This window comes from Hyperoodon ampullatus, assembly GCF_949752795.1.
Source record: "Hyperoodon ampullatus genome assembly, chromosome: 1".
NCBI classification, from domain to species: domain Eukaryota; kingdom Metazoa; phylum Chordata; class Mammalia; order Artiodactyla; family Ziphiidae; genus Hyperoodon; species Hyperoodon ampullatus.
Genome location: NC_136914.1, coordinates 23,854,715 through 23,878,986, shown reverse-complemented (window position 1 = coordinate 23,878,986; position 24,272 = coordinate 23,854,715). Strand labels below are relative to the sequence as shown.

The 24,272-nt window shown below is 35.2% G+C and overlaps 1 protein-coding gene across 1 annotated transcript in view; it reads left to right on the top strand.

Annotated features, from left to right (window-relative positions):
- CCSER1 (coiled-coil serine rich protein 1) overlaps nucleotides 1-24,272 on the top strand; it is a gene marked incomplete at both ends in the record, with an annotated part of 1,070,022 nt that overhangs the window by 979,166 nt on the left and 66,584 nt on the right. The gene's annotated exons all lie outside the window — the stretch shown is intronic.

Below are 24,272 nucleotides of genomic sequence, written 5' to 3'. Positions count from 1 at the left end.
AATATCAAGTGCTATGAAAAGTGCCTGATTTGTAGTAGTTTAATATATATTTGAGAAATCAATGAGTTGGCTGAGTATAGTCTTAAATTGTATTTGAATTACAGATAGTCATTGATGGCCATGCTTTTAAAATCATAATGAGCTGTAATTATTGTATGGATTTTCCAGTTAGGTATTAATGCATAACTTGCAACATTTTGAATTAATATGTCATTGAATTCCAAAACAAATTTTGCCTTTAAACCATTGTTTGTGAGAAATCTGCATAAGTTTTGCATATTCTGAATGATGTATCTGCTACAGACAGAGAAATTTGAGAAAATATTAGAAATAAATGATTCATTATATTCATATGCATATATATACTTAAAATGTGAGAAATATTAGTGAAGAAAATACTATTAATTTTAATGTATTTGAAGCATAGTAAAGCACTGGCCTCTGGTTATGTGTTCCCATCTGACACTTGGAAAATTATTTATTCTGAATTAACAAAATTTAAAAGGAGAAGTATCTAAACTTTCACTTAGAAGGCTAAAATACAAAGGCTCTAGGCTACAGAACATTTTATTAAAACATTAGAATTTAATAAAGACAAAAATAATAAGAAAGTTTTCTTTGAATAACTTATTATAATGGTCTTAGATCAAGAAAGATTACAAAGAGATTAATTCAATTTATGAACAACTTTAAAATAGTACAGCTGGTCAAACTTTGAATAAATAAACATTTCACAAAAGTAGATATAAGAATGGCTAATAAACACATACAAAGACTCTGAATGTAATTAGTCACTAGGGAAGCACAAATTAAAGCCACAAAGAGATTCCCCTGAAATGGCTATGTTCAAACAACAGATAATATCAAGTGTTGCTGAAAATGTGGAGAAACTGGAACACGTATACATTGCTGGTGGAAGGTAAAATAGCTCAACAGTTTTGTGAAACTTTTTAATAGTTTCTTAAAATTTTAAATATAACCTATCATACAACTCATCTGTTTCACTACTGTCTACTCTACAGAAATGAAAACATGTGTCTGCACAAACACTTGTACATGATTGTTCATGGCAACATTACTCATAATAGCAAAAAAGAAGCAAACCATATGTCATTCAACTCATGAATAGATAAATAAAATCTGGTGTATTCACACAATGCAATACTATTCAGACTAAACTACTGATACAGGAGTATCAGTACTAAAACAGGAGTATGCCTCAAAGGCATTATGTTAAGTGAAAAAGCCAGGTGCAGAATACTATTTATTTTGTAACTGCATATTAATAAACTATCCTTAAAAGAAAAATTTATAGAGATGGTAAGTAAATCAGTAGCTGCATGGGACTAGGAGTATTTCTGGCGATTGACTGCAAACAGGTGTAAGGATAGTTTCTGGAGAGATGGAAACTTCTAAAACTCACTTGTGATGGGGCAGTAAATATCTAAATGTATTAAAATCATTGAATTGCCCACTTACCAAGAGTGAATTTTATGACATTTAACTTATATCTCAATAAAACTGTTAAAAACAGTTACTGCTATAAGGACAAATGAGAATTGCTGCATGTTGGGAGTTTGTCATAATCTTTATAAAAGAATTAAGTGAAATTACATAAAAGATTTTTCTAAACATTTAATAATAACAATATCAAAACAATAACAATAATAATAAACATTGATTGAGTGCTTTCCATATGCCAGATTATTAACTCATTTAATCTCACCACAGTCCTAAGAAGTACCTACCCATTATTAATATCCCCCATTTAGATAATGAAACCAAAATCAAAAAGGTTAATCTACTCAGTAATCACACAGCCATTAGTTAAACGAGGATATTAATCCAGGCAGTCAGGCTTCAGAGAGCCTACTCTTTTTTTTTTTTTTTTTTTTTTTCGGTACGCGGGCCTCTCACTGTTGTGGCCTCTCCCGTTGTGGAGCACAGGCTCCAGACGCGCAGGCTCAGCGGCCATGGCTCACGGGCCCAGCTGCTCCGCGGCATGTGGGATCTTCCTGGACCGGGGCACGAACCCGTGTCCCCTGTATCGGCAGGCGAACTCTCAACCATTGTGCCACCAGGGAAGCCCCTAAATGCCTTTTTGAAATGACTGAAATGATAGAATGCAGTGAATGATCTATAATCTCTTTCATGTTTCAATGAATTGTGATAATAAAAAATGCCTTCAGGATTTACTTTGGAGGTTTCATCAGGATTAACATAATAAATCATACAGGGAAAGGATTAGAAGAATCATTTTAGGAAGGGTATTAAATTCGGTATTTATAGGACTGAAAATGAAAAACAATAAATAGATACTGCAACAGAAGGCTACAATATGCCCTGTTTAAAAGACAGACAATATACTCTCAAGTTAAGAGTGATAAAAATGATAGCACATATTGTTAGAAATATACACATCATTACCTTTAAATATGTTTACTCTTAAGGTATGATTAAGAATTATATACCTGTTTGGGAAAATATAAAATCTAGACTAGAACTTGAGAACTGTCATCCAAATGACTCAACAGTCACATTAAAGGTTGTTACAAAGAAATTCTCCATTAGTCTTTCTCCAGCCCCTTAGGGCTAAATATTTGATTATATTGACTGTTTTCAAAAGTTTCCTAAATCTTTGTCAGTGGCAGGATATAATGAGGGTTTAATGAGAAGTACTATTAAATTGAATGAGTGTATTGGATTTATCTTAGACAGTATTTTTATATTACTGTCCACTCTGCATATAAAAGTCCTTTTTATGTACTTATTGAGCTGAATTAAGTTAAATTACATTGAGGTTGTGGATTATAAATGCACAGGATCACAACTAAAGGGCTAGATGTCATGGAAAGACTATAAACATGTTTTTAATATAAACGTATGACAAATGCCATTCTGCTGGAGAGATTACCATAAAACATTGAGGCTAGAATGATACATCATTTATTTTTGGAAAAAAGGGGTATATTTTTCAGAAGCATAATAGGAGCTATAGGTCTTATCCCAGATAAGAAGTGTTATGTATTACCCATTAATAATGTTTGACTGTGTCTTAATTGTAGTGCTGGCCTTTTACTCACAAAGAACAAAAACATTTGTAGGGCTCCCCTGGTGGTGCAGTGGTTAAGAATCCACCTGCCAATGCAGGGTACAAGGGTTCAAGCCCTGGTTTGGGAAAGATCCCACATGCCACAGAGCAGCTAAGCCCGTGCACCACAACTACTGAGCCTGTGCTCTGGAGCCCGTGAGCCACAACTACTGAGCCCGCGAGCCACAACTACTGATGCCCATGCACCTAGAGCCCGTGCTCCACAACAAGAGAAGCCACTGCAGTGAGAAGCCCACGCACCACAACGGAGAGCAGCCCCCTCTCGCCGCAACTAGAGAAAGCCCATGCACAGCAATGAAGACCTAACGCAGCCAAAAATAAATAAATAGAATAAATTTATTTAAAAAAATTAAAAAGCATTTGTAGATGAACAATTTTACAGAGGTTTCATTATACTATCACTTAACCCATATGGTTTTATTAAATAATACCAGGCAATAATTTTGTCTTATTCACACCATTGAAATCATCTTTAAGGAAAAATTGCAAAGCTGTTATATTTTTTTATTTTACTCACCAATTTTTATTTCAGTATCAATGTTTATTATATTTCCTGGCTATTACCTATTATAATAATTATTTAGCAAATAAACCATTATGTATGTAAATTGAAACGTGTAATTATGAATATATTTTAAAACTGTGTAACAGTAGAATTATCATGGTGACAAGGAGCCAGGTGACCAGTGATGAATCAAATGAATAAATTATTAACATGCTCATCTGATTTTCAACAGTTATTTTCCTTGTTCACCTGATATCTTCCCAATTCCCAATTATTTTATTAAGTAAAAAGATTTAAATAGTTATTATACTTATTGATTTTAATGGAAATCAAATCAAATCCTTTTTCATAACATCTTTTATATCCTTTATTGAGATCTAACTCACATACCATAAACTTCACCCTTTTAAAATGTACAATTTAATGGTTTTCAGTATATTCACAGAGGTGAGCAACCAACATCACTGCCTAATTCAGAATACTTTCAATACCCCATTTCTAGTCCCATAAGTAGGCACTTCCTATTCTCTAATCTTCCAAGGTTATTTTGGCTATTCTGAATCCCTTGCCTTTCAGTGTCATTTTTAGTATCAGTTTGACAATTTCTGTAAACAGAAAAAAAGCAACTTGGATATTTATAGGGATTACATTGAATCTATGGATTGTTCTCTTTATTTTTAGATTGTTTATTGCTAGTGTACAGAAATACAATTTATTTGTTGTATATTGATCTTGTATGTTATATCCTGCAACATATCTAAACTGGTTGATTAGTTCTAATAATTCTTCAGCCAATTTCTTAGGATTTTCTGTGTACAAGATTATGTCATCTGTCACTAGATATAGTTTTATTTTTCTTTACAATCTGGATGACTTATTTCTCTTTCTGGCCCAATTTCCCTCTCTAGAAACTCCAGTACAGTGTTGAATAGAAGTAGCGAGAACATTCTTTAATCATTAAGTATGCTGTTTAGCTGTGGGTTTTTCATAGTTGCCCTTTATCTATGAAAGTTGAGGACATTTCCTTCTATTCCTACTGCCTTGAATACTTCTATCATGAAAAGGTGTTGGAATTAAATACTACTTATGCATCTATTCAGATGATCATGTGCGTTTTCTGTTCTCTCCTTTATTAATATGCTTTATTACATTAATTGAATTTTATTTATTACAGCACTTTTACATTCCTGGATAAGTCATACTTGGTCATGATGTATAATTGTTTTTATATATTGTTAGATTTGATTTGTTAGTACTTTGACAGATTTTAACATCTGTGTTCATAAAGGCTGTTAGTCTGTAGTTTTCTTCAAAGTTTTTGTCTAGTTTTGTTATCAGTGTAATATTGGCCTTACAGAATCATTGTAGAAGTATTTCTCCTCCGTTTTATGGAAGAATTTGTGAAAAATTAGAATACTTCATAGAATTCAACAGTGAAACCATCTTGGTCTGGGCTTGTAAGAGGGTTGTTTAGAAAAAGTAATTCAGGGTTTGTTTTGTTTTGTTTTGTTTTTTACTTGTTTAGTCTATTCAGATTTTCAGTTTCTTCTGTCACTTTGGTAGTTTGTGTCTTTCAAGGAATTTGTCCATTCACCTAGGTTATATAAATTATAAATTTTGGCATACAGTTGTTCATAGTATTCCCCTTTAATTACTTTTTCTGTAAGATTTGTAGTGATGCACTTTCTAACATAATTTTGTAATTTGAGAATTCTTTTTTTGTGTGGTCACTCTAGCTAAAGTTTGGACAATTTTGTTGATCTTTTTGAAGAAACAACTTTCAGATTTATTGCTTTTTTACTTTTGCTTTTCTGATTTCTATTTATGTCCACTCTTGTTTTTTATTTCCTTCCTTTTGCTGGCCTTAAGTTTAATTGTATCTTCTTTTTCTAGCTTCTTTTAAGCTTGTTCTGTGATCTTTTTTCTTTTTTAATATAGACATTCACAGCTACAGGTTTCCTTGTAAGCACTGTTTTGGCTCTATCTCATACATTTTTATTATGTTGTGTTTTCATTTACGTTAATCTCATGCTGTTTTCTAATTTCCCATGTGATATCTTCCTTGACTCATTGGTTATTTAGGAATGTGTTATTTAATTTCTACATATTTATAAATTTCCTCTTGTTATTGATTTTTTAATTTAATTCTATTCTCTTGAAGAACAAATTTTGAATGATTTCAATAATTATAAATTTATTGAGGTGCATTTTATGGCCTAACACAACGTCTATTAGAGAATGCCTTGTGCACTTGAGAAGAATGTTTTACTGCTGTTGTTGGGTGAAGTGTTTATACTTTTCTGTTATGTCTAGTTCACATATAGTGTTGTTCAAGTCTTCCATTTCCTTGTTCACTTTCTGTTTAGTTGTTCTATTCATTATTTAAAATGAAGTCACCATTACTGTTAAATTGTTATTTTCCCCTACAATTCTGTCAGTTTTTGCTTTCTGGGACTCTGTTGTGAGGTGCATGTATATTTATAATTGTTATGTTTTCTTGATGCATCTACACTTTTATTGTTTAAAAATGTTCTCCCTTGTCTCATAACAATTTTTATTTTAAAGTCTACTTGATCTAATATTTATGCAGCCACTGCAGCTCTCGTTTGGTTGCTGTCTCATTTGGTATCAGCCAGGGTTCTCCAGAGAAACAGAGCCATCAGATCCAATAGCCAAGATGTATTATACATTATATATATTTATTTATTACAAGGAATTGGATTACACAATTATGGAGGCTGATAGATCCCAAGATCTACAGAGTGAGTTGGTTGGTAAACTGAAGACCCAGCAGCGTTGATGGTTTAGTTCCAGTCTGAACCAAGCACTTAAGAACAAGGAGAGCTCATAGTATAGTTCCAATCCAAAGGCTGGCTGTTTGATTCACAGGAAGAGCCAGCATTTCAGTTTGAATCTAAAGGTGAAAAAAACCTGATGTCCCAGTTCATAGGTCATCAAGCAGGAAGGATTCTTTTACTTGGGGGATGGTCAGCCTGTTTGCTCTATTTAGGCCTTTGACTAATTGCATGAAGCCCATTCACATTAAGAAAGGCGATCTGTTTTACTCAGTGTTCTGATTTAAATTTCACTGTCATTCAAAATACTCTCACAGAAACACTGAGTATAATTTTACTTCAAATATCTGGGTACCACATGGCCCAGTCAGGTTGACACATAAAATTAACCATCACATAAGATATATAGATACATCTTTTTGTTTGCAAACTATTTGTGTTTTTGAATGTAAAGTGAGTCTCTTATAGACAGCATATAGTTGGATCCTGGTTTGTTTGTTTCTTTAAAACCATTTTGCCAATCTCCACCTCTGGATTGGAGTGTTTAGCTAATTTACATTTAATATACTAATGATAAGGTAGGATTTATATGTCATTTTGATATGTTTATCTGTATGTCTTACACCTTTTTTGTTCTTCTATTAATCAATTACTGCCTTCTTTGTGATATTTTCTAGTGTACCATTTTATTTCCCTTGCTTTTTTTTTTTTTTTTTTTTTTTTGCGGTACGCGGGCCTCTCACTCCTGTGGCCTCTCCTGCCGCGGAGCACAGGCTCCGGACGCGCAGGCTCAGCGGCCATGGCTCACGGGCCCAGCCGCTCCGCGGCATGCGGGATCCTCTCGGACCGGGGCATGAACCCACGTCCCCTGCATCGGCAGGTGGACTCCCAACCACTGCGCCACCAGGGAAGCCCTCCCTTGCTTTTTTTTTACTATATTCTTAGTGGTTGCCCTAGTGATTACAATTAACATCTTCACTTAAAAATATCTTGTTTGGATTAATACCAACTTAATTTATTTCAAGACTATACAAAACATATACCTCTGTCTCCCACTTCTAAGTGCTTTTATTGTCATAAACATTACATCTTTTTAAATCACAATTCATCAACGTAGTTTTATAATTGCTTTTTGCAATTCTTTTATATTTGATATATTATATTTGATACTGATTAAAACAAAAATACATTTTTACTATGTTTGTCATTTGCCTATATACTTATCTTTACTGGTATTTTTTTATTTCTTCACATGGGTTCAATTACTGTCTGGCATCTTTTCATTTGCTCATGAAGGACTCCCTTTAGTATTTCTTGTAAAGCAGGTTTACTAGCCAAAAATCCCTTCAATTTCCTCCTTTTCCTTAATCTCAGATTTCTTAATTAGTACTCCTTTTTTTCACCACCCTTTTGTCTATAAGAGTCCTATATAACTATTTCATGAAATTCTGACAACTGTAAAATATCAGTTGGAAAATACTTCTCTAGGTCAGTTTTAAATGTGAAATGTTGCACAGGTTAGAATAACAAAAGTCATCTACTTAAAGTTAGTGACCATACTGAATACAAGTAAATCTAGCACTGGAAAATTTTTTATATTTTATAAAATGTCTTTACACTATTTCATCTTTATGAACATCCCTGAGAGGAAATAGGACATGTGTATCAGTGATAGATAAGTAAGTATTAAAAGTATTGAAAGTTATATAACTTTTCTTGTCATCCAATTGTTAACTTATTAACCTGAGTTTTACTTCAAGATCAGATGACTCTTAAATTGTGAGATGTTTCCACTACATTGAAGGCTATCATTTTAGAAATTCTAAGTATGTCTGAGAGGTATCTCCGTTTTGTGACATTGTTAATGACAGTCATTCTGAGATCTCTCTCTTTTTTTTTTTTTTTTTTGGAGGAGTACTTTCAATTACTATGTTCATCTTGATGTTATAAATGTTTAAAATTAATCTTAAGTAAAAATAATTAGGAAATTTCAGTTATTTAGAAAAAAAGGACAGATTTACTTACTTTGGAAGGATAAATACACAATTCTGCTTAAATGAGATATAGTTACAAGATGGTGTAGCTAACTCCAAGCATTTAGTGAACACCCGTCAAATTCTTGGAGATTTTTTCCCCAGTTTTCAGTGAGTAAAAATCTGGTTGTTATCTCATTTGATATTAATTGGTGCTAATAACCAAGTGATTGTACCAAAGGAGGAAGATAACAAGAGAATGAGAGGAAGGAATCATGCAATAGTGGCTCTTACAGCCTGTGAATGAACAGATCCCAGGAGCAAACAAGTAGTTTGCCACAATTATCCAAGAGGGATCATATCCCAGGAAACAATTATCCCACTTGAGTTCTATCACTTGCTAAAGGGTATGAAAAAATAACAACGTAATTCAGGGTCTTAAACCAAGTGTGTGGTTATGTTGTCTTCCTACCAGGAATAAGAAAGAACTGTGTTCTCATCATATACAAATAGTCAAAGGGTCTCCAGAGCTCTTATCCTACTAATCAGGGAGTGTGAAAGTTTCTTGACAGAATGCATGAATTATTTTTATTGGAAAATAATTGTAACTCTAAATATAAAATCTAGCCTTTTAACCTAGTGCTTTGTTTTTTTCTTGAGAGCTTCTTTTTTCTTTTGAGAATAAAATTTTATTTTATTTTTATTGAAGTATAGTTGATTTACAATGTTGTGTTAATTACTGCTGTACAGCAAAGTCCTTCAGTTATACACATTTATACATTCCTTTTTTCTTTTCCATTATGGTTTATTATAGGATATTGAATATAACTCTCTGTGCTATATAGTAAGAACTTGTTGCTTATCCATTCTATATGTAAAAGCTACATCTGCTAACCCCACTTCCCACTCTATCCCTTCCCCAACCCCCTCCCCCTTGACAACCACCAGTTCTCTATGTCCGTGATTCTATTTGTTTCATAGATAGCTTCATTTGTGTCATATTTTAGATTCCAAATATAAGTGATATCATATGGTATTTGTCTTTCTCTTTCTGACTTACTTCACTTAGTATGATAATCTCTAGTTGCATCCATGTTGCTGCAAATGGCATTATTTCATTCTTCTTATGGCTGAGTAGTATTCCATTGTATATATGTACCACATCTTCTTTATCCCTTCATCTGTTGATGGACATTTAGGTTGCTTCCATGTCTTGGCTATTGTGAATAGTGCTGCTATGAATATAGGGGTGCATGTGTCTTTTTGAATTATAGTTTTGTCTGGATATATGTCCAGGAGTGGAATTGCTGGATCATATGGTAATTCTATTTTTAGTTTTCTGAGAAACCTCCATACTGTCTTCCACAGTGGGTGCACCAGCTTACATTCCCACCAACAGTGCAGGAGGGTTCCCTTTTCTCCACACCCTCTCCAGCATTTGTTATTTGTAGATTTTTTAATCATGGCCATTCTGACTGGCGTGAGGTGGTACCTCACTGTAGTTTTGATTGCATTTCTCTAATAATTAGTGATGTTAAACATCTTTTCATGTGCCTATTGGTGTCTGTATTTCTTCTTTGAAGAAATGTCTGTTTAGGTCTTCTGCCCATTTTTCGATTGGGTTGTTTTGTTGTTGTTGAGTCATGTGAGCTGTTTGTATATTTTGGAAGTTAAGCCCTTGTTGGTTGCATCATTTGTAAGTATTTTCTCCCATTCTGTAGGTTGTCTTTTCATTTTGTTTTGGTTTCCTTTGCTGTGTAATGTAGAGTTTTCTTGTTTGTATATAAGCAATCTCAACCTATGGACTTTGATACTGATCACCCTTCTCTTGAGATCATATACTGTCTTGAATGGGAGACATCCTATTCTCTCTCCAACTATGGAAAAACCAGCCCTCCGCCCAAAGTCATTAGGCCAGCACTATGAGTAGCCAACCCCCATCTTAATCTCTTCAAAAGATGTAATGCACATAACAGAGTTAAATATAGTAAGATCACAATACAAGGAAACAATGGATTAATCTTGGAAGGACCAATAGTAATGTGTGAGCTGACCTTTGTAAGATGAGTAGAATGCAGACAGATGGATGAAGAGAAATGGCATTTTAGGATGTTGGACTTGTTGGAATGAAGTCTTCTAGGTCTTGAAGTGCATAGCATTTAAGAACAATAAATCAACTGTTGTACATATGCCAAGGAGAACTTACTCTGAGATCAAGTTGAAATTACAGATTGGTGTTGGAATCTGAAGTGTCTTGAATGCTAAGCTAAAAACAATATTTTTAAATAAATAATAGAAGCCTCTAAAAGTGTTTGAACATCATTAATATGATGAGATCTGTATTTGGGCAAAACAATCCTGATACCAATGCAGAATATAGTATTTAAAGGAGAGAGACCAAAAGAGGCCATTGTGACAGCCAAATAAGAGATAAAATTTCATTTGTATCTTGAGCAATGATATGGAGTAGAAAGAGAGAGGAGAAAATAATGAGAATATTTTGCAAATAGAATCAAGAAGATGTGGTTTTGGATTATGAAGATAAATAGGTATAACAGTGACACAGGTTTCTATATTTAATAAATGGATCATACTTTCTCCTGAGATGGAACATTAAAGAACTGGAATATGTTTTGGGGGATACAATTAAAAATAATTTTGGTATGTTTAGTATGAGTTACAAAAGGGGGTGGCATACATAAGTATATATGGGCAAATGGAAATTCATGTCTGAAGATAATATAGGAGAAAAGTCATCTAGAGTTATTGATCTGGACATGTCCATGAGATCCTTGTTTCCACAGTACAGAATCAGCTTATTGTACAAGAGCAGTTGTTTGTTGATGTGTAAATTGTCAACCAGTCATAACTTAGAAAGCGATGGAGTACAGTTTGTCAAGTGCAGTTTTGATATTTCTTTTAAAAATAGATCATCTCTATGGTAATGTTTTTTTCTAGGCTGATGAAATTGAAAAATCAGCTTCATTTTGTTACGTACCAATGAAAAGAAAAGACTCTTCTTTTTAACTTGTTATGAGTTGCAATTATATTGGGTTAGCCTAAGCTGTCTTCGGTTAACACTGTGGTTGAAAGCATACATTGACATTGCTATTTTTACCTAATATACCTCTCTTTGAAAAAGAGATTTGCTAATTGTTTACCTTTTCAAATAATGCACTTTTTATTTGTGTTAAAAGCTTATTAGCTGTATGAGGATAACCTTATATGAGTATAGATATGCTTATAGTAGTTACTAATCTTCTACTTGAACACTTCCCAAATTCAGCATTTTGGATCCACTCATAGCAGTGTAAATCTGGATATTATATGTGTGGTATAGCCTATGGAAGACTGGATAGATATCCCCACATTCATCTTGGAATATAGTCACTTCTTCGTTCGAAATTACACTTCTTCTTTCGAGGAAATTCCTTATTCATTGTACTAAAAAAGAGCCCCTGAATACAGAATGTCCTCCACTGTCAATTCTATTCAGTAATCTTTGATTTGTTAAAACTTATTGCCAGGGAAGCCCTTCAAAAACTTGCAAAGGAAAAAAGGTTTATCTTTCGAAACGTCTTCGTCTGATTTTGGTGTGCAATCCTCTTCTAACTCCCAGTGGTTGTCCAGTGTCCTTCGTAGTGACACCTATTTAATAGAGCTTATTCTTAGTTCCACTTCCCCATAAAATATACATTTGTTCTTTATTTCCTACTTCCTCAGGACCATATGCTAGGTTAAGGTTGTTCTCTCAATGACAGAGATGACATATATATTTTACATCTGTATACCCATCAGAATAATTAGCACATATCGGGCACAATATATTTTATGTCGAATGAAGAGGTGAAATAATGAATGTTAGATGTAAAACATCAGTTCTGTCTTCCTGAACATCCCCTTCTGTGTAAGATCTGCTCTTTCTTCAGTGATGTCTATTCTGCTTTAGGATTGGGAAAGTGACTGTAAGAAGCAATACAGTGTAAATAAGCGCATTATTCATAGAGTTACCCAGAGTGGAGAAAATATCTGGTTATAAAACACTGAACACATCTGCAGGACTTCTGAGACCCACAGAGGAAAACCACATCAGAACTGAAACCTTTGATTAATAGATCTAACTAGGAAGGCAGTTCAAAATGAGGAAAAAATTCTAAAATGAAAATATTGCTACTAATTAAAATATGACCAATTTTGTTTCTCAAAGCTTCACTAATATCACTGATTTTGATCAAATTACTGTCTTGACTTACTCGTTTGGCAGTGAGTTCAATTTAACTACATTGGCATGCATTTAGGTTAAACTAGTGAGTGAAGGAAAATTCTGAGTGAACCATTTAAATAGCAGTGAAATTACTGTAGAGTATAATTTTTTTTAAGGTAGAGAATTCTAGAAAGGGTATTTGTTGATGTCATTTTTTAGAAAACAAAATCAAAAACATTGTGATGTGCTCTCCTACCTTCTGTAGTCTTAGGAGTAATATTGGTTCCAGCAAGACCCATGCAGGAAAAGAAGGAATTCCAAATTAAATGTCGATTCATATAATCAGTTGTAGTGTTTCTTAATTGTATTTTGATGGTTTGAATTCAATAGAAACATTTTAATTGTTTTGTTTTCATATGTCTAACTTATTTCTTTTTTACTTATCAACTTTTACTATCTTCACCTTATTTGTTGTAACAGCTTGGGAATCATGTAGAAACTGTCAGAAAATATAGTCACTCTTCAGGGTAGAAACATCAAGTTGCTTTATTTTATTTTATTTTATTTTCCTTACATCTAGCTGAGACTATAGTTCCTGGTAAGCTACTTAGTAGTTCATTAGATTGAGCATTTGTCAGAGAGATCTAAGCTATTCTCTTGCCCCTAGTTGGGAAATACTTCTTTGCTTTCTTTTGACCAGCTAAGGAAAGTTAATAGCTTTTTTTTGTCTTCATACGTTCTTTCTTAATCGTATCTCTGATAAATGTTCTGATCATTACTATTGATAGAATAGGTTGTAGATATTTACTAGAATTCACATGAGAGGGCTGAGCCAGGGAATTTATTTACTTTCTGAATATATATTACATTTCTTCCCTGAGGCAATTTCATATCCCAGGAGTGTTTCTTCTCATTATGAACTATTTCCATATCTGCTGAATACTGCAGATTAATCAGAAATGAAAAGCATCTGAAGAAGCAAACGCCTAAAAAAAAACCTGTGGAAATACCATATTTGAATACTAACACCTTAAAAAAATACTGTGGAAATACCATACCTGAATACAATTTTTAATTCAAATGAATCACTGAATCAATTTATCTCATCTTTTTAACATTTAGTATGGGTCTGTTTGGGTTCATCTTGTTTGGGACCCTCTGTGTTTCCTGTACCTGGTTATCTGTTTCTTTCTTCAGGTTTGGGAAATTTTTAGCTATAATTTCCTCAAATACATTTTCATTCCCTTTCTCTCTCTCTTTTTTCCTTCTGAGACCCCTATAATATAAATGTTGGCACACAAATGCTATCCCAAAAATCTGGTAGATTGCTTTCATCATGTTTTTCATTTGTCTTCCTTTCTGCTATTCTGATTGGATGATTTCCATTATTCTATCTTCTAGATCACTCAGGTGTTCTTTTGTATCACTTAGTCTGTTATTTGTTCATTCTACTATGTTTATCTCTGATATTGAATTATCTAGTTTTGATTGGGTCTTTTTTATATTTTCTAGTCTAGTTCCTTGTTAAAGTGTTCATAGTGTACATCAATTACTTTCCCTAATTTATTTAACATTTTTATTATCAATGCTTTGAATTCTTTTTCTGATAAATTGTTTATTTCTGTTTCATTATTTATTTTTTCAGGGATTTTTTTTCTTGCTTTTTCAATTGAAAGTAGTTTCTCTGCCTTTGTATTTTGCTTAACTTTCTCTGCTTCTATGAATTTAGGTTAAATAGTTATCTATTGCAGTTTTGAAGGTGTGATCTTATGGGGGAGCCTCCCTATATAGATCGCATGTGCCCAGTGCCTTTGGTATGAGAGCTGGATTTGATGTGGACTCAAGTCACTTTCCTCGGGCTGTGCTGGCAGCTCTCACCTTGTCAGGAAATGGAGGGGCTAGAGCTGGTGCTGAGTGTGAGGTGTGACTTCTACTCTGTTTAGTGACAGTTACAGCCCTTTTGGGGTGGGGGTCTAAACCCAAGTTGCTGGAGGAGAAGTGCTACAGGTCAGGCCTGAGTTGGCTCTATTCCTCTCAAGTGTGTTTTTTCCTCTCCCTAAAACCAGGACCCTTGCCCCAGAGAGGGAGAGTGCTGAGGCAAGTGGGGCCCATATGGGCTGTCAGCTCATGTAGGCTACAGAGGTCCCATGTGATGCTTGTGTGGGCACCTGCAGCACCACTTAGAAGCAGCCTCTGGTGCAAGTCCCCTTTGTTCCTCACAGCCAAGCACTGCCCCCAGCCTCTGCCGCCCCCTGCCCTGTTATGGAATCCCTTTGCAGGGCAGGCTGGGTTGCATGACCCCTTGGCGCCTATGGGGGCAGGGGGGCGAGCTGTGGTGGAATGGCCATTGTCAGAGATCTGGGCTCCTTCTGAGGTGTTGCTTGAGTAAGTGCCAAAATGGCCATGACCACCCCACGCAAGCTCTGTCCCAGGACCAGCTCTCCCCTGGGTCCCATGTTTAAGTCTTTTCCCACGCCCTCACCCCCAGTCATGGCTGTCCCAGGTCCAGTGCCTCTCTGTGACATGGATGAGCTGGAGTGGGGTGTGCAGTGAGGCTGTTGCAGAAACCTGGCAGCCACTAGGGCAGAGCTCTCTCTGCCCTTCCTTGGGGACAAGGCTTTGTACCTGTGTCCTCACACATGGAGTTCGTACTTCCCACAGTCCTTCTGTTAGTCCCAGAAGTCCTCCAACCAGCCAAGTGGAGTTATCTCCCCATGTAGGACCCCAAGACTGGGCATCCAATCTGTAGCTTGAACTGCGTACTCTACAGGGTGGGTGTCTGCCTGTGTAATTTCCCTTTTCCTCTGAGACCCCTCCCAGGGAAACAGGTCCCAACCCAATTGCTTTTCTTCCCTTTCTACCCGATTACATGTGTATCTTTCTCATAGCCTTGATTGTACAGGAGTCCTTGTGCCAATTTCCAGTTAGTTTTCAGTGAGGATTGTTCCACACATAGAGGTATTTTTGATGTTTTTGTGGTGGGAGGTAAGTTCCATATCCTCCTACTCCGCCATCTTGACCTGACTTGTCTGGCAACTTTTAAGTCTATGAAGTATTTATTGACTTGAAATTATTTTAACATGTGATAGTACATGCATTCATACTTTCCCGAAGTTAAACTTGTATTTATATTGTGTTTACCTGCCAAACAATTAAAATTATATGGATCAATAAATAGATGGATAGATGATAGGCAGAAGGAAAGTTGGATTTCATATGCTTGCAACTCTAGACCTAATCTTTACCTTTGTCCCCTCTGCTCTGTGTCTTCGGACTTTGGCTTGCATTGACTCATCAGTGGGCTCCCTTGCAGTTGTTTTTCTCTAAGAGGAACAAGGGCAGGAGATTGGAGGGGGCAAAGAGAGTGATTTGGGAATATTTATATCCCTGCCTCCCAAACTGCAGAGACTCAGAAGTCTGGCTATCTCTCTAGACCAAAGGTCTCAGCTCATTTAAGTCTCAGCCCTGTCAACAGAATCTTCTTTGTCAACATTTTCCAGTAACAGTTCACTCCCTTCTCAGCATAGAATGTTAAAGAGGCCCCACTGGAACTAAGCCTGGAATTCTGCACTTTCCCTTGTAATTCTGTTTTGCCCAAATATTGTAAGTACGTCTTTCTGACAGTTCTTCTTTTTTGTTTGTTTTTTTTTTTTTTTTGCGGTATGTGGGCCTCTCACTGTTGTGGCCTCTCCCGTTGCGGAGCACAGCCTCTGGATGCGCAGGCTCAGCGGCCATGGCTCACGGGCCCAGCCGCTCCGCGGCATGTGGGATCCTCCCAGACCAGGGCACGAACCCGCGTCCCCTGCATCGGCAGGCGGACTCTCAACCACTGCGCCACCAGGGAAGCCCCCTGACAGTTCTTCTTAATGTATACTAATTTGAGTGTTCCATCTGTTTTCTCTTGGAATCCCAAGTACAATAGATGGATAGAGAGTTCTTAATCACTGGAATCCACTGGTGCTAGTGGGATTTTATTTTTAAATCCCCATTATGTCTACACTTGGTGATGTTGCCAGACTTGTAGTGCATTTGTCTTCCATTTGATTACTGTGTATGTTAATAAGTATAGCACTGAGAATACTTGATAGCCATTTTGTGTTTATTAGCTGTCAGGCATTACATTAAAAGGCTTGAGCATATTAGCTTACAGCAGCCCTATGAAATAGATACTATAATTATCGCCTTTTAGAGATTAAGAAAGTGAGACTTGCAAAGGTCAAGTGACTTTCCCAAGGTCATACAGCTGGTAAGTGGTACAGTAACTGAGATTTTAAACCAAGGCATCAAGACTCCATGCTTTTAACCACTATACAGTATTGTGTAGGTATTGCTGTACTTTACTAGATAAGTACGACAACAGACAGGATGAAATTAGTTAGAAAAAAAGTACTTAGTACAATGTAGTTGCCTACTATAGACGTTATTTAATACTAAAATTTTCATGAGAATTGAATTGTAGTGACGGTTAAAAAAAGAGTACACTTTGAACAATCTTTAAAAGAAATGTGAGGCACTGTATCACACAGTAATATACACACATAAATGGTGTAAAAAATTTAAAACCTAAAGAATTGTAACTGACACTTAAGAAGAAAAACCTATCCATATTTTTAGAAGCCTTTAAAGTAATGTATATTTAGGGCCCATAGAAAAACTAAATAAAACCAGAATTTTGTACATAATTGGTGATCTGCTCTCATACAAAGTGTGGTAAGTAAATTTTTTTTGCTAAATAATCACTTAAAGGAAAAAAATGAATCATAAAACTTAAAGTCTTACAGCAATAAGCAACAACCTATATGGGAGTACAGAGTATACATTTTTTGCACAGAGTTCCAGTTTTTTCCTTTGTACTTATTCTATCAAATTAAGAAATTCATAGGAAAGATTTTGTTGTGTTGATACCCCTTCCAATATAATGAAAACAGGGTGTCCTCTGGTTCTAATCTTTAATCTTTCTTGTTGAATGTAGGTGTGAGAGTAAGGATTAATTCATAATATAGGCATGCCTGATTTTATTGCTCTTAACTTTATTGTGCTTCATAGATGCTGTGAATTCTACAAAGTAAAGGTTTGTGACAACCCTGCATCAAGCAAGTCTATTGGTGCGATTTTTCTAGCAGAGTTTGTATACCTCGTGTCTCTGTGTCACATTTTGATAATTCTTACAATATTTCAAACTTTATTATTATTATTATTATATTTGTTATGGTGATCTGTGATCATTGATGTTACTGTAGTGGTTGTTTGAGGGTGCCGCAAACAAGAGCCTTAAAAGATGGCAAACTTAATTGATAAATATTGTATGTGTTCTGACTGCTCCACCAACCAGCCTTTCCCTCACATCTTCCCCTCGTATCAGGCTCTCTATTCCCTGAGACACAACGACATTGAAATTAGGCCAGTTAATAAGCCTAAAATGACCTCTAAGTGTTCAAGTTAAAGGAAGACTTGCATGTCTCTCATTTTAAATAAAAAGCTAGAAATGATTAAGCTTCATGAGGAAGGCATGTCTAACCTAGTTGATAAAGAAGCAACAAGTTTTGGGAAGATTGACTCCAATTCTGAAATTTCTATTGTGGGTAAGATGCTGTCAAACACCGTTGCATGCTACAGAGAAATTGTTCATGAAAGGAAGGGTCAATCCATGTAGGAAACGTCACTGGTGTCTTACTTTAAGAAATGGCCACAGCCATCGCAGCCTTTAGCAGCCACCACCCTGAGCAGTCAGCAGCCCTCCACAAGCAAAGACCTCCCCCAGCAGAAAGATTATGACTTGCTGAAGGCCCAGATGATGGTCAGCATTTTTTTTAGCAATAAAGTATTTTTAATTAAGGTATATACATTGGTTTTTAGACATCATGCTATTGCACACCTAATAGGCTACATTATATTATAAATATAACACTTATATGCACTGAGAAACCAAAACATCTGTGTGATTCACTTTATTGTGGTACTTTCTTTATTGTAATGGACTGGAACTGAGCATTCAATATCTCCGAGGTATAACTGTATTATTTTGTCTAGCTGAATTTATTATATTCAGATAAGCTGACTAGATTTAAAAATAGCTATTCTTAAAGGGGCAGAATGTATGTATAAAGATGCATTTGTGTTGGCCATACTAATTGGTATAGCTACTATTTAATCAGGTAGAAAAGCAAATGTTTAAATTGTTTCCTTTAATGAGGGAAATTCTACCTTTGTAGATGGCATTTATATGTGTGAGGAATGAGTGAGAAGTATAGCAGATGAACTTCAGAGATGGTCCAAACTAAATAATTTTGAGTCTTAATTCTAGTCTTAGAATCACTGAAAGAGAGAGAGTACATGTTCTTCTCAACTTTTCAGATGACTGGGGAAAAAGTGCTTCTTAATTACATTGCATGCATCAGTTTTTCACATTTTCAAACATTATTCATAAATCAGTTTGCTCCAAATCAGTTAAAAATTAAACATTTTCTTCGAGAAAAAAAAAAGAGAAACAAACCTACAGCAACAATAACAACAATAATAAAGCTATATACTACTGGGAGAGGTCTGAGAGGCCTTTACTATTTTTCAGGGTTAGGAAAAACAACAGATGCTATCTAAAGTTCAAGACCAAGGGCACGGAGAAGTACACCTGCTACAAATAGCAAGAGTGTTCCTCCTTCCATTCCCTGCCTCACCTTCTCCCTACAGCACATACTTCCCTACTTAGACACACACATTTTGTTTAAATTCATATATTTCAATGCCATCTGAATTGTGAATCCCATCTTTGTTTCTCCTACTGTAGAATCGAATTAAGAAGTTAGCAAGTGTACTATTCTGGTTCTAAACAACAGCAACTTAAACCAGGAAGGCTGAGAAGCATGAATCCTATGTCAAACTCTCTAGAAAAAGTCTATAAATTCTTAGTGTAGTCTCTTCTAATGCTTACACCACCTTTACTGTCATGACAGTCTCTTATTTCTGGATTCTTCATAATGGAGCTCATTTTCTCTTCTTCTGTCAGCACAGCTGAAAGATGGCTGATCACCATTTTCTGTCTAACAGTCCTTTCAGTTTAGTTTCTATTCATAGAATTGAAGTTTTTTTCACTTTTGCCTTTTCCAGAATGAACAATCCAATTGTTCCAGTTATTCTTTTATTTGACATTTTCAACTTTTCTCTCTAATTGAAACTCTTTATCTTGTTCATATTTTTATTTGTTTGGATGACATCCAGAGTTCTGAGTTGGGGTGCTGTGCTTTTTCTTATTTACTAAGTGAGTTCTTTAATTTGTGTTCCATTATAGTTTGAGTTTCCAGATTGCTATCCAAACCAAGGTTTTTTCTGAAATATTTTAATACTAATCTTTCATTGTGTAGATGTTATTTTTTCCTCAAGTACCTTATGTTTGTGTCCTTTACCTGTCTGTTTCAATTACCAAATATTCTAAGATTAGCATTTCAATATTCTATTGTTTTCTCATATATACTCTCTTAAAAAGAGATTTTTTAAAATGTTGGTCTGTGATTGGCTCGGCAATAAAATTTATCTCAAACATCCTATATATGGTAAGGATCTATAAATATTTACTTTATTTGGTCATCCATGACATTGTTAGTGATTTTCTGGATTAATACATAGAGGAAGATTGTGAGGATGTATCAGACTCATCACAAAATTGTGACAGAATTGAATAAAAGTGTCTATGATCTGGTCCCTTTTTTCTCAGATATTTACTGAATTGTATGAATCAGTCTTAAGCATTGGTCCCTCTGTTATCTCTATCTATCTATCTATCTATCTACCTACCTACCTACCTACCTGTAATCTTGCCTCTGTACCATCTTCTACTTGCTACATTTCCCCCATTCTATCAAATTATTCGTTTGATCATTAGAGATTATGTTAGTGCATAGATTACTAAATCATTTTGGCTGTTAATTAAAATCCTGACCATTTAAGGCTAGCCACAAATTGATGTTATAAAAACTTTACCTTGATGTGATTAGATATAAGAAAATTACCAATGGTTCATAATTTCTTTTATTTCTATGTTATAGAAAAGTAATAGTTGTCTTTTTATTTTAATAAGAATTTCTAGGTGTTTGATAATTTTTAAATTAATAAACTTTATTTTTTATAGCAGTTTTATATTCACAGCAAAATTGTTTGGAAAGTACAGCGAATTCTCATATACGCCCATTCCCACACATGTCCAACCTCCCCCCACTATGAACATCTGTACTACAATGGTATGTTTGTTACAATCGGTGAACATACATTGACATATCATTATCACCCCAAATCATTAATTTATATTAGAGTTCACTCTGGCATTGTACATTCTGTGGAGTTTAACAAATGTACAGTAACATATATCCATTGTAATATCATACAGAATAGTTTCATTGTCCTAAAAATCCTCTGTACTCTGCCTATTTATCCCTCCCCCTCCCCCTTAACCCCTTGTAATCACTGCTCCTTTTGTTGTTTCCATATATTTGTCTTTCCCTGAAGGTCATATAGTTGGAATCATACAGTATGTAGCCTTTTCAGGTCGGCTTCTTTCACTTAGAAATATGCATTTAAATTTCCTTCATGTCTTTTCATGGCTGGAAAGCTCATTTCTTTTCAACACTGAATAATATTCCAATGTTTGTATGTACCACAGTTTTGTTTATCCATTCACTTACTGAAGGTCATGTTGATTGCTTCTAAGTTTTGGCAATTATTTCTATATTGCTTTACATTGTTGTGTTAGTTGCTCCTGTATAACAAAGTGAATCAGCTATATGTATACATATATCCCCATATCCCTTTCCTCTTGCGTCTCCCTTCTACCCTCCCTATCCCACCCCTCTAGGTGGTCACAAAGCACTGAGCTGATCTCCCTATGCTATGTGGCTGCTTCCCACTAGCTATCTATTTTACATTTGGTAGTGTACATATGTCAGTGCCAATCTCTCATTTCCTCTCAGCTTACCCTTCCCCCTCCCCATGTCCTCAAGTCCATTCTCTACATCTGCATCTTTATTCCTGTCCTGGCCCTAGGTTCTTCAGAACCATTTTTTCTTTTTTTTTTTAAGATTCCATACATATGTGTTAGCATATGGTATTTGTTTTTCTCTTTCTGACTTACTTCACTCTATGACAGACTCTAGGTCCATCCACCTCACTACAAATAACTCAATTTCGTTTCTTTTTATGGCTAATATTCCATTGTATATATGTGCCACATCTTCTTTATCCATTTGTCTGTCAATGGGCATTTAGGTTGCTTCCATGACCTGGCTATTGTAAATAGTGCTGCAGTGAACACTGGGGAGCATGTATCTTTGAATGATGGTTTTCTCTGGGTATATGCCCAGTAGTGGGATTGCTGGGTCATACAGTAGTTCTATTTTTAGTTTTTTAAGGAACCTCCATACTGTTCTCCATAGTGGCTATATCAATTTACACTCCCACCAACAATGCAAGAGGGTTCCCTTTTCTTCACACCCTCTCCATCATTTGTTGTTTGAAGGTTCTCAGATGATGCCCATTCTAACCAGTGTGAGGTGATACCTCATTGTAGTTTTGATTTGCATTTCTCTAATAATTAGTGATGTTGAGCAGCTTTTCATGTGCCTCTTGGGCATCTGTATGTCTTCTTTGGAGAAATGTCTATTTAGGTCTTCTGCCCATTCTTTGATTGGGTTGTTTGTTTTTTTAATATTGACCTGCATGAGCTGTTTATATATTTAAGAGATTAATCCTTTGTCCGTTGATTCATTTGCAAATATTTTCTCCCATTCTGAGGGTTGTCTTTTCATTTTGTTTATAGTTTCCTTTGCTGTGCAAAAGCTTTTAAGTTTCATTAGGTCCCATTTGTTTATTTTTTGTTTTTATTTCCATTACTCTAGGAGGGGAGTCAAAAAAGATGCTTCTGTGATTTATGTCAAAGGGTGTTCTTCCTATGTTTTCCTCTGAGAGTTTTATAGGGTCTGGTCTTATATTTAGGTCTTTAATCCATTTTGAGTTTATTTTTGTGTATGGTGTTAGGGAGTGTTCTAATTTCATTCTTTTACATGTAGCTGTCCAGTTTTCCCAGCACCACTTATTGATGAGACTGTCTTTTCTCCATTGTATATCCTTGCCTCCTTTGTCATAGATTAGTTGACCACAGGTGCTTGGGTTTATCTCTGGGCTTTCTATCCTGTTCCATTGATCTATATTTGTGTTTTTGTGCCAGTACCATATTGTCTTAATTACTGTAGCTTTGTCGTATAGTCTGAAGTCAGGAAGTCTGATTCCTCCAGCTCTGTTTTTTCCCCTCAAGATTGCCTTGGCTATTCAGGGTCTTTTGTGTCTTCATACAAATTATAAGAGTTTTTGTTCTAGTTCTATGAAAATGCCATTGGTATTTTGATAGGGATTGCATTGAATCTGTAGATTGCTTAGGGTACTATAGTCATTTTCACAATATTGATTCTTCCAATCCAAGAACATGGTATATCTGTTTGTGTCATCTTTGATTTTTTTCATCAGTGTTTTATAGTTTTCTGAGTACAGGTCTTTTACCTCCACAGGTAGGTTTATTCCTAGGTATTTTATTCTTTTTGTGCAATGGTGAATGGGATTGTTTCCTTAATTTCTTTTTCTGATCTTTTGTTTTTAGTGTATAATAATGCAAGAGATTTCTGTGCATTAATTTTGTATCCTGCAACTTTACCAAATTCATTGATTAGCTCTCGTAGTTTTCTGGTGGCATCTTTAGGATTATCTCTGTATAGTATCATGTCATCTGCAAATAGTGACAGTTATACTTCTCCTATCTGTATTCCTTTTATGTATTTTTCTTCTCTGATTGCCATGGCTAGGACTTCTAAAACTATGTTGAAAAATAATGGTGAGAGTGGACATCCTTGTCTTGTTCTGGATCTTAGAGGAAAGGCTTTCAGTTTTTCACTATTGAGAATGATGTTTGCTATGGGTTTGTCATATATGGCCTTTATTATGTTGAGGTAGGTTTCCTCTGTGCCCACATTCTGGAGATACTTTATCATAAATTAGTGTTGAATTTTGTCAAAAGCTTCTTCTGCATCTACTGACATGATCATATGGTTTTTATTCCTCAGTTTGTTAGTATGGTGTATCACATTGATTGATTTGCATGTATTGAAGAATCCTTGTGTCCCTGGGATAAATCCCACTTGATCGTGGTGTATTATCCTTTAAATATGTTGTTGGATTCTGTTAGCTAGTATTTTGTTGAGGATTTTTGCACCTATATTCATCAGTGATATTGGTCTGTAATTTTCCTTTTTTTGTAGTATCTTTGTCAGGTTTTGGTATCAGGGTGACACTGGCCTCATAGAATGAGTCTGGGAGTATTCCTTCTTCTGCAATTTTTGAAAGAGCTTGAGAAGCATGGCTGTTAGCTCTTCTCTAAATGTTTGATAGAATTCACCCGTGAAGCTCTCTGGTCCTGGACTTTTGTTTGTTGGAAGATTTTTAATCACAGTTTCAATTTCATTACTTGTGATTGGTCTGTTCATATTTTCTATTTCCTCCTGGTTCAGTCTTGGAAAGGTATACCTTTCTAAGAATTTGTCCATTTCTTCCAGGTTGTCCATTTTATTGCCATAGATTTGCTTGTAGTAGTCTCTTATGATGCTTTGTATTTCTTTGTATTTCCATTGTAACTTCTGCTTTTTCATTTCTA